Source organism: Gracilinanus agilis, chromosome 5, assembly GCF_016433145.1.
Source record: "Gracilinanus agilis isolate LMUSP501 chromosome 5, AgileGrace, whole genome shotgun sequence".
NCBI lineage: Eukaryota > Metazoa > Chordata > Mammalia > Didelphimorphia > Didelphidae > Gracilinanus > Gracilinanus agilis.
The window spans coordinates 119,788,010-119,798,563 of record NC_058134.1 but is presented as its reverse complement, the minus strand read 5'-3'; positions in this window follow the sequence as shown (position 1 = coordinate 119,798,563).

Sequence of the window (10,554 nt, the reverse complement as noted above, 5' to 3'; positions counted from 1 at the left end):
AAAGAGAGAGAGAGAGAGAGAGAGAGAGAGAGAGAGAGAGAGAGAGAGAGAAAACACTGAATATTCCTGGTGTGAAAGGGGAGGGGGGCAGCTTTCCTTTCTTTAGCTTTCCCTTCATTTCCCCTCTGTCACTTGAGTTAGGAGCTGCTCAGACAGAAGGGATGATTTGTAGTAATCTGAGAGCCCAGGTAATGTCATGGCCTGGTCCCACACAGCTGGTGTGGAGCAGAGGCAGGGAAGGGGAGCCATGGCTGGGGGGAGAATTAGTTCTTCTTGTACCTGAGAGAGGCCATCTGGCCTTAATTAGACACAGGCTGGTGACTGGGGTTGCTGTCAGAAAGCCAGGATGCGGGTTGAGACTTGGGGGCTAGGGCAGACTATCTCCACTGCAGCAAAAAATACTTGAGTTTTAGAAAGGCAGTTGCCCTTCTGAGAGAGAGCCTACTTTGAGAGAAGAGCTATAGGCTCCTGAATGAGGAGGACAGGGAGGCTCAAGGGATCACTCTCCTCTAGGAAGACTGGATTTGATTCGATCCTTCCCCTAAAGTCCATCACTTGTGAAAAGGGTCTTTATCATCAGAGGTGGCATTCACCAAAAGGATAAATAATGATGAATTAGAAAGCAGTGTCAATTTCATGGGATTGTTGTAAGGGGAGTATTTTAGAAACCCCAAAGAGTTGTTATATAAATGTGAGTTATAATGAAAATGTGAGCATTTATGAACAGGCCCTTGAAAAAGGTGTATCTTTTTTTAAAACCTTTCCCTTCCATCTTAGAATCAATACTGGGTACAGTTTTGGTTCCAAGGCAGAAGAGTGATAAAGGCTAGGCAATGGGGGTTAAGTGGCTTGCCCAGGGTCACCCAGCTAGGAAGTTTATGAGCTCAGATTTGAACCCAGGACCCTCCTATCTCTAGGCCTGGCTCTCAATCCATTGAGCCACCCAGCTGCCCCCAAGGTACATCCTTTAAAGGTCAGACTATGTAAGATTTTTGGTTTGGAAAATATGTAGGCTACTACATACTTATCTATGGATAAGGCCCACCTTGTCCTCCTCCTCCCCCTCCCCATCTCCTGCCCACATAGTCCTTATTAGGGAGCAGAAAGGGATACTCGAAGTAACAATTTTAATTATTTTTTTAATAAACTTTATTCTATATTACAAATAGGTTTTTTTTGTTCTGGACTGCAAAATAGGAATGCCTTATATTTACATACACAGGTATACAATTAATTATAACAAAGGTACAGAAGCTTACCTTTACCAAGTAACAACTGGGCTCCAATTTAAATAGCATAGGTTTACTTTTTTAAAATTTATTTTTTATCATTTTATCTCACTAGGATAATTTTTTTTAATTTAAAAACCAAAACCAAAACCAAAACCTCCTTTCTACCAGATTTCATTCACATGTCTTTGAGGCTCATGATAACACTGTTGTCTAAGGATCTGTTTTTACAAAGGGTCAGTGTTTAAGGTGGAAGCTTTATTGAAACAGAAATTGGGGCTGGGAGATGATTGGGACAGAGATGGCCCAGCTCCCTACCTATTCTCTGTGAGTCCCACAGCATGTATTGCAGAGGCTCCAGATTGTTCCTTAAACCACTCATTTGCCTGCCCCTTATCCATGCCATGTACTTATTTCTTCCCTTTCCTCTCCAGTCTTGGGATTGAGCCATGGGAGAAACTGTTCATAGCAGAATCTTGTCTTGAGTCTCCCACATTCCAGCTCATTTTGTGATAGCCTTCACTCAGTGACAAGGCCTTCGAGTGCCTGTTGGTTGCCTTAGCTACTTGGTGTCAAAAGATGGGCTGGTCCAGCTGAAATCCCAACAGAGGGAGGGCGGGCTAGAGTCCAACACTTCATTCCCATCCTGTCGTGTACTTGGCATTGCTAACCGCCAGAGGAACCCACGATGAGCCTGGGCTCTCTGGTCCCAAGTTCATGAAGCACACATCCCACATCCTTCCCTTCCTTCCCCAACCTCTAGTAGTAATGGGGGATGGAGGGCAATGCCAGCCATTTTACAAAACTTGAAGTAATTGGTTTCCAAATGGAAACGGATTCTCTGAGGTAAACTAGCTTTTCTTGCTAAAGAACGGAAGGTTTAACAAGCCAACAGACTAACAACAGTAACCAGAGGGAGAAAATAAAAAATATATATTATATCTATGTTTCTGTGCATATTGAACTGCTGACTGGTCTGTCAATGTGAGCAGCTTTCTGTGTTCCCTTTGTTATTTTTGGTCAGGTAGTCTGTTTTATTTTCTTAAGTTTCCTTTACATTGTTCAATAACTTTACTCTTTGCTTTGCCCTTCTAGGGATAAAGACACCTTCAAAATAACTTTGAGAAAGTCCATCAACCAATGTTGACCGAGGCATCCTTATTCTGGAAAAAAGAAACAGATGCATATGGCAGGGGTGTTTTATGCTAAGCTGAAGCCAGGGGGACTAATTCTCTCTCTGTGTCAATTTAGGGTCAACAGGAACTACAGGACTCAGTTTCTAAAGAGTGCCTCCTCCTCCTGCCATCAGAATGCCCAGTCCACAACAGAGAGTGTCTTAAAGTCTTAATGAAGGAATCACCACAAGAAACCTATTTGGATAAGCATCATACTCCCTGCATGGTTATCTACTCTGAAGATGCAAGATTACTGTAGGCAAAGCCTGGTCCTAGAGATGAGACAAAAGTCCAAAGGAGAATGTAAAATGAGGATTATCTTCTAGTCCCTGTGTTGCTCTGGCACCATGCCAGACTCACTAAACAATTGTTTTATTTACTGATATGATTTTTAAAGAACATTTTCATTGGTCAGTCACTTGCCTAGAGAAGAGAAATTTTGGAGTAGCAAGAAACAAGACCTTAGTTTGAGCATTTGAAAGATCCTTCTTTGGAAATGGTATCAAATCATCACCTTTATACCTTAGAGATCATCTAATCCTTTCATTTTGCACAGGACAAAAGTGATGTCCACATAGGTTACCCAGGTTGTTCAGGGCAACATTATAGGAGAATCAGGGTTCAAACTCAGGAGCGTTGGCTCCAAACTCATTCTTCTTCCCATTACACCATGACGAATTATTCTGTTTGGCCTCAAGGGGCAAACTAGGATTGATGGATGGGAGTTGAAGAGAGGTTGATTTTAGCTCAACTTAAGGGAAAACTTCCTGACGAATAAAGGTTCCTTCAAAGAGGAATAAGATATCTCAGGAGGTAGTGAGTTCCCCATTACTGGAAGAAGTAGAAGCTGGATAACTATTTGTTAAGAATGGTGTAAACTGTAAAGCATATATTTTGCTCAGGGATATATTGGCCTAGAAGACCTCTGGGAAACAAGGACTCCATTGGTGGTTAGAGATAAGAATCAGAATCCAAGGCTAGCCTTTCTAAAACTTGACATTGTTTTTCTAACAATGATGACTAATAATTCAATAAAACCACTGGTTCCCCAGTTGATCTCAGGTGCCCTGTTAGTTTCATCTGTTACCTGTGCCTCATCTTTCCTCTTTTGACTATAAGCCTGCTAAGTGTCCCAGGCTTACCTCTTGTACTAGGGTGGGAAGAGTACAGAAAAGACCATGTTGGGGGCTGGTAGGTAGCTCCATGAATTGAGAGCCAGGCCTAGAGGCAGGAGGTCCTGGGTTCAAATATGGACTAACCCTCATTGCCTAATCCTTACCATTCTTCTGCCTTGGAACCAATACATAGTATGAAAAAAAAGGTGTGTTGAAGACTGAGGATCTCTTGAATCAAAAGGTACATTCTATGTACCAAGTTAATGGGGTCCATTCATTCTCTGGGGATTTTCCCGATTCATTTTTATTTTATTTGTTATTTTGGCCCATTTAAAAAAATGATTCCCAGCAAGGGCTTCCATCACAGCCCCTAGGACTATCCCTAGCTCTATAGATGTATAGATAATCCACCTAATTATGATGACCTTCATTCAAGTGTCCCTCTTTCTTCCTTGACCTCAGATCACCTGAGAAACAAACCAAACCAAACTATTTTGTTCAAGATCAATTGTGAGATTATCACTCACCTTTCAATTGGAGTAGAAAAGAATAGGATTGAGGATAATGGGGAGCAGACCTCTGGGAAGGATCTTTCCTGGGAACAAGAGAAGAGAATAACTTGGGACAGACACAAGGCAGAGATGCTTGAGGGAGCTGAGTTTCCCTTTGATCTGCATTAGTTAAGAGAAGGTCCACAATGAAGAGATCAAAGAAGCTTTTTTGAGGTCAAGAGCAGGGGATATCTTTGTTCTTGTGCTCATACTGGTATCTCACAGGGGCTTGGCCAAAGCAGCCCATGGAAATCGCAGCTGGAGACCTACTTTGTAGATCTGGCCAAATCAAGAATCTTGCACATTCATGGACAGAGTTTTGCTTCTACTATATCTCCTGGGATCATAGCCCTGGCTGGACTGGCTTCCAGGCTTCTGAGAGAGAGAGGAAGAGAGGGAGAAGGAGGGAGAGAGAGAGAGAGAGAAAGAGAGAGAGAGAGAGAGAGAGAGCGTGATGAGGGAGTAGGAAGGAATAGGTTTGTGGGCAAAGCAGAGACAAGGGCATGCATCATAGAGCTTCAACAAGCACCCAGGCAGAGGCTGCCACACATGCATGGGGCTGAAGAGGGTAAGGGACCTTGAAGGCATGCATGACCATGAAGAGGGGCAGTTGAGAAGATGCCAGGCACCCTGAAAGCCACACATGCAGCTGGGGTCAGGTACACAGGCACAGAAGGGAATGGAAGGGGGCACACAGAGGAAAGTTGGGGTCCAGGACTGCAGGCAGTGGGCATTGAGATATACGGACAATGTTAAAGAGCAAGGCAGTTGAGGAGTCTAACCAGCATCTCATTCCTCTCTTGGTGAACCATCCTAGATGGAAACTGTTTTACTCAAAAGGCGAGATTAATTCTAAAGTATTTACTTGGTTCTCTTTGGCTTTTAATCAGTTCAGGCCTCTGAGTTCCTTCTCATTTATTGGGCACAAAGGTCAAGCAGAGCTATGTTCCTGGCTATAGGCAGAAGAGAGGGGTCTCTCAGTGGAATCTAGGTGGGGTTTAAAGAAATAATTCTAATCCCAGCTGGTGCTCAGGTACAGTGGCGACCTCTTTCCCATGTGGTCCTGGGCCAAGTCTCTGTACTCAAGACCACTTTTGAAGGAAAGAGAAGCAAGGAAAGCCTTTTTTCCTGTAGCATTGCCATAGGGACGAATATGGAAGTCATGCTACTTTTAAACCATGCCAATGCTCCCAGAGGGAGGCCATGTATAGATGGAATCTCTGTGGGCACAAACTCTGGGAACCCTCCCAGCCCTGGGGAAGAAAAAAATAGTAGTGTGCTCCTTCCCTCCTTGGGAATACACCTTTCCCTTTGTAGTCAAACTGTTATCAGACTAATTCCTCCAAAGGGGCAGAGGTGGGACAGTAGACAGCCCACCTCTCAGAGGGACAATGAAGGGTCAAGCTCTCAGCTCCCAGAATGCTAACCTAACAGGGAGAAGAACTATGAAGTAGAGTTGGGGAAGGGGTGGAAAATCTAAATGCCCCATATTCTATAAGCTTTTTGAGAGCTGGGATTGTTACAACTTTTCCATATCCCTAAGTGCTGAGCACAGAGCTTGGCACATAGTAAATGTTTATTAATTAAATGTGTATTGATGATTGGAGACAGGAGATTCTGAGATCAAAGCTGACCTCAGACATTTCCTAGCTGAGTGACCCTGGGCAAGTCATTTAATCCCAATTGCCTACCCCTTACTGGTCTTCTGCCTTGGAACCTATACTTAATATTAATTCTAAGACAAAAGGTAGAAATTTAAAAAAAATAAATGCTTGTGGCTTACATTACTATTGAAGAGGGGCTATTGCCTGACCAGAAATTTCAAGATTACAGTTTCCATCTTAGCAGTTATGACCCCAAGAGTTAGCTTTGAGATAAAGAAGAGATTTTTCATCCTTTGTTCCCAAAGACCGCTCAAAATTTAAGAGGAGAGGATTCCCTCTTTTATCTAATTCCCCTCTTTGCCCAGTATTGTGACCTTGAATGCTTTATTTCAACCCACCCTTTAGATGCTTTGGCCTGCTGTGAGGAGGACCCAACTTTCCAGCACAGATTGAGTAGGGTCCTCCCCTTCCTTCTCTCATCACCTCAGCCTTTTACATTATTTTCCTACTGTATCACATGAGCACTGCCAATCTGAATGAAAGGAATAGAAAGAAAAAGTGACAAAGAATTTGAGATGGACTCCAGCCAGGGAGATTCCCATGATTCCAGATCCCTGGTCTGTCTGGACAAAGGGGAAACCAGATGCTCCAAGGGTCAGCAAGCAACAATTACTACAACAACTTCAAAAATCCTTTCCCTACAAATTAAAATACCATCTCCCAAGAGAAATAGGAAGGTTGTGAAATGGTGGTCTTCTTTCTCCCTCTTCTTTTTAAAAGACCTGTCTGTTTCTCTGAGGTGTTTGGAGTTTTTCAAACAACAAAAATAGGGGGTGAAAAATCTTGCACTGGCAAAATACTATCCATAACGATAATATTGTTTCTTTTAAAAATAAAGTTTTAACAGAACCATGACAACAGTATCTTTGCTGCTGTTCATTTTTTTCTTTCTAGCTGTGCAAAAAAAAAAAAAATCAAAAACTATTCACACATACACATTCACACCCACGCGGACAATTTCCATCCGATATGTCTGCATTTCCCTCATTTCCTCCCTAACCCCTTCATGTGTGCAAAAGAATTTCCATGGCTGGGGTTCTTCCTTGACCAGCCCCCTGCTTGCTTTGTCCAGCCTGCCTGGTCCTGTGGGTTGCTGAGAGGAAAGGAGAAGTAACTAACCAGAAAGTAATCTTGAAGTCTCTTCACCTAGCATCTCCTTCACCAAAGGATTTGGTTTGTCTTTTTTTTTTTCTTTCTCTTAAAATGAATCTTTTCACATTCTCCCACTTATGTTTGTCACATATCAAGTTTGTCCTTTCTTCTACTGTCCAATTCTCTGCTGCCCTCAGGATGTTGCCATCATTTCCCTTCCCCACCCCTGCCCTGAAACCATCATGGTCTGAAGCTTGGCAGGCAACTAGATTGACTTGTTTTGGGTTGGTGATGTCTCCCCTGTTGCCTGTCTCATCTCCTCTCCCTTGTTACCACCAGTACTTAGCCCATTTATCAAATGCTGAAATATCCTCAAGGAGCAGGATGAGTTATTAAGAGGTGAATCCTCACAAAAGTCTCTTAAAATATACACGAAAGAGAAGCCTCTCCAAACTCTGAGTCCTATCCTGGCCACACATGCACATATTTTCTCAGAGCCCCCCCCCAAAAGGCTATTCCATGGGGCCTTTCTGGGAAATGTTATAGCTATCATCTTCTCTCTCTACTAGACTTTATTAAAGATGAGTGTCAGAGAAAGGTATTCGATGCTAAGAAGTATACATTGGAATCAGTGGACAACCTCCCCCATCCACTCCACTCCATCACATCCCCTGGATAGTTTTTCCTCTCTGCTCCTTTGTCTCCTCAAGTAGGGTACCATTTGGGGCTGGGGCTGCCAGTAGGGATTACTATGCTGGATGGGGAATTGAATTGGATGACTTCTAAGGTCTCTCCTACTTCTGACCCTGTTTAATGCTCTTCCATGCAGTATGTAGTCCCTTCTCACCATGGGGCGTGTATATGTGTGTATATGCATTGCCTTCCCAGGACTGAACTTTAGATTAAACCAAAATTTGAAATGGATGGCCAGATGGCAGTTAGAGTGACTCCTTCTTTGGCTGCATCCTCAAGCCCACTTCCACTATTCCTCCTTGTTAAGATAATTTGAAGGCTTGAGGCCAGCCAGGATTTTGCTTTGCCCATTTTTAAGGCGGTGATCAGGAGCACCAATTACAGGTGATATCCGTGAGGGTAATGAGGGGGAGAGTTACAGACAAGGCAGCTTGGATGCTGATGAAACCACGAGGAAGGATGAGTTGAATATTGGTCAGGGAGTGAAGAAGAGGCTGTAGATAATTCCTTTCCTTTCTTAGAATTGGAGGGAGGCATAGCACTGGTGGGAACTATGGGAACAGCTTGGGATAGACATCTCCCAGACACAATCCATGTTTCACAATGACCCTCTGATGATAAGAGGGGAAAGAAGGACAGTAACTGGATCAGCAAGTGATTTCTGCTTGTTGAGTGGGAGGCCCAGGCAGAAATGAGCCAATGAATTAGACCTGGGAATGTGGTTGTGGTTAATTTGAATGAGAAGGTAGATGAAAAATAAGAAATCTTCTTCTAAAACAGGACAATTTCCCTCTCATTCCCTCCACCCTTTCTCTTCCCCAACACACAGCATTTCTGTGCTAATGAGAGTCAGATCACAGCTTTTCATAAAACCATAGACTTAAAGCTAGAAGGGACCATTACAGATCAGCTAGTCCAAATCCTTCATTTTACAGATGAAGAAACTGAAGATCACACACAGGTAGCAAATAGAAAAGCTAGCATTTAACCCAGGTCTCTTTCCATTGCATCATTTTTTTCCTGATGGACTTTCTCCAGGGAGATATGAACCATGAGAGAGGCTTGTTCTGTAGAGGAACTAGGTTGGGGAATTCAGTGACGAAAAGACAGAAGGGATGAGATGAGGCGTCTGGGTGTCTCTTCCTGTAAGACAGGGACCTTGGCTTTCCTTCTCAGGGCCTCTGAGTTATGAGACCACTTGTTAGAGTTAGAGATGGAGCTCGAAAGCTTTGTCCCTCTCTTCCCAGCCAACATAATACTGAGTTCCTTTGTCCATTCCCTAGGCCGTGGGTCCATTCAAAGAAAGAACTATGGGGAAACAAAAGGTAGTGAGTGACAGCAGCGCAGAGATGACCCCTGTCCAGAGGTTCTCATCTCCAACTGGAGAAATCATCATCCATTGATTGTTGAGGGTGGGTAGCAGCTGAAAAAGAGATCTCAGCTTCAGTGTCCTCCTGTTAGCTCCTACACCATGGTCTTCTTGTCCTGCCAACATGGCTGGAGACTGGGTGACTTGATCCCACCAAGGGTGTTGGCAGAGCAAAAAAAGGAGAAGAAAGGAGGGAGGGAGGGGAAGACAGAGAGTGAAATGAGGGGAAGGGGGAGAGCAGAAGAGAAAGAGAGAGAGAGAGAGAGAGAGAGAGAGAGAGAGAGAGAGAGAGAGAGAGAGAGAGAGAGAGAGAGAGAGAGGTGCTGCATTTAATTGTTTAAATTTGGGAATGAGCTTGATAATCATAATTACATAGTGTTCAAGGCTTTGGGGTTTTGTTTGTTTTGTTTTTTTCATTTCCATTTAATCCTAAACATCTGACTCCAAATCTAGGCCTCTCTCCACTGGGAGCATCCAAAAAAAAAATCCATTTGTAGACTATATCTTATGCTTAGGAATCACAGATCAGTATTTGTCTTTTTCATGTAGGATAATGGAAATGGCAGTGGTGGTGATATTAAAGTGTTTACCACGTGGGCAATTTAAACCATCTAGGTGAAACTTATGTTAGCTCTGCGTGGATCACAAGACGTTCCCAAAGCAGAAAATGAAATATATTGAAATAATTAAGGTTGTTGAGAAAGTGCAGTTCCCTGAAAGACAGATTTTATTTTGACTGGTGCACATTATTGTGCATTTGTGGAACAAAAGATGAAACTGTTTCTTAAATCTGACTTTCATACCTTATGTGACTTGCATACTTTATGACTCTGTTCCTTAGTCAGCCCAAAATGAGAGTTCATTTCTTTCTTCCATAAAACAAAGGGAAAACTTCACTAGAAATCTCAGCTTATTTATAACATTTGCCTGCCTAATGCAAGTTATTTTGATGATGGTAAAGAACAAAAGGGGCATGGAATCATAACAGAGGATCATAGATTTAGAGCAGGATAGGACCTTAAATGGTCAAGTTCAAGCCATTCATTTTTACGGATGAAAATACTGAGACTCAGATACAAGAAATGGCTATTTTAGGTAACCAGAGTGCAGGAATTAAATCTAGGTTCACTGAGTCTGAAGCCAGCAATCTTTTCATAAGTATCAGGATAGTGATATAAGTATAGGATGCATAGTCAAATAAGCTAATTTTTAATGATTATCATCTTTATTGAAGTCAATCAACTTTGGAATTAAGACCGTTTTGGAAAACCATGACTGCCTTATAGCCTTAAAGTGATTGGGGCAGACATATAATAGATTACTAGCTATCTTTATATTATATTGTTTAATTTTTAGGAAATAGATGATCAAATTCCAAACTGAAGATTATGGAAAGAAAGGAAAACAAAAATAATTGAAATAAAAGGCGCTTTCAATTATTTGGACCAATGGAATGAATCAGTTTCTAATATTCAAGCAATGGAACAAAATAACTTATATTTCTATGTCATTACATATTTTATTTTGAAGACAAATTTTCTTTAATGCATTTGAGGTTCTTAAAATGAGCTTGTGCATATAATGATTCAAAATATTATAGGACCATGGATCTTAGAGGCTATATGGTCATATTATATGCTACATATGTACTATATATGTATATATA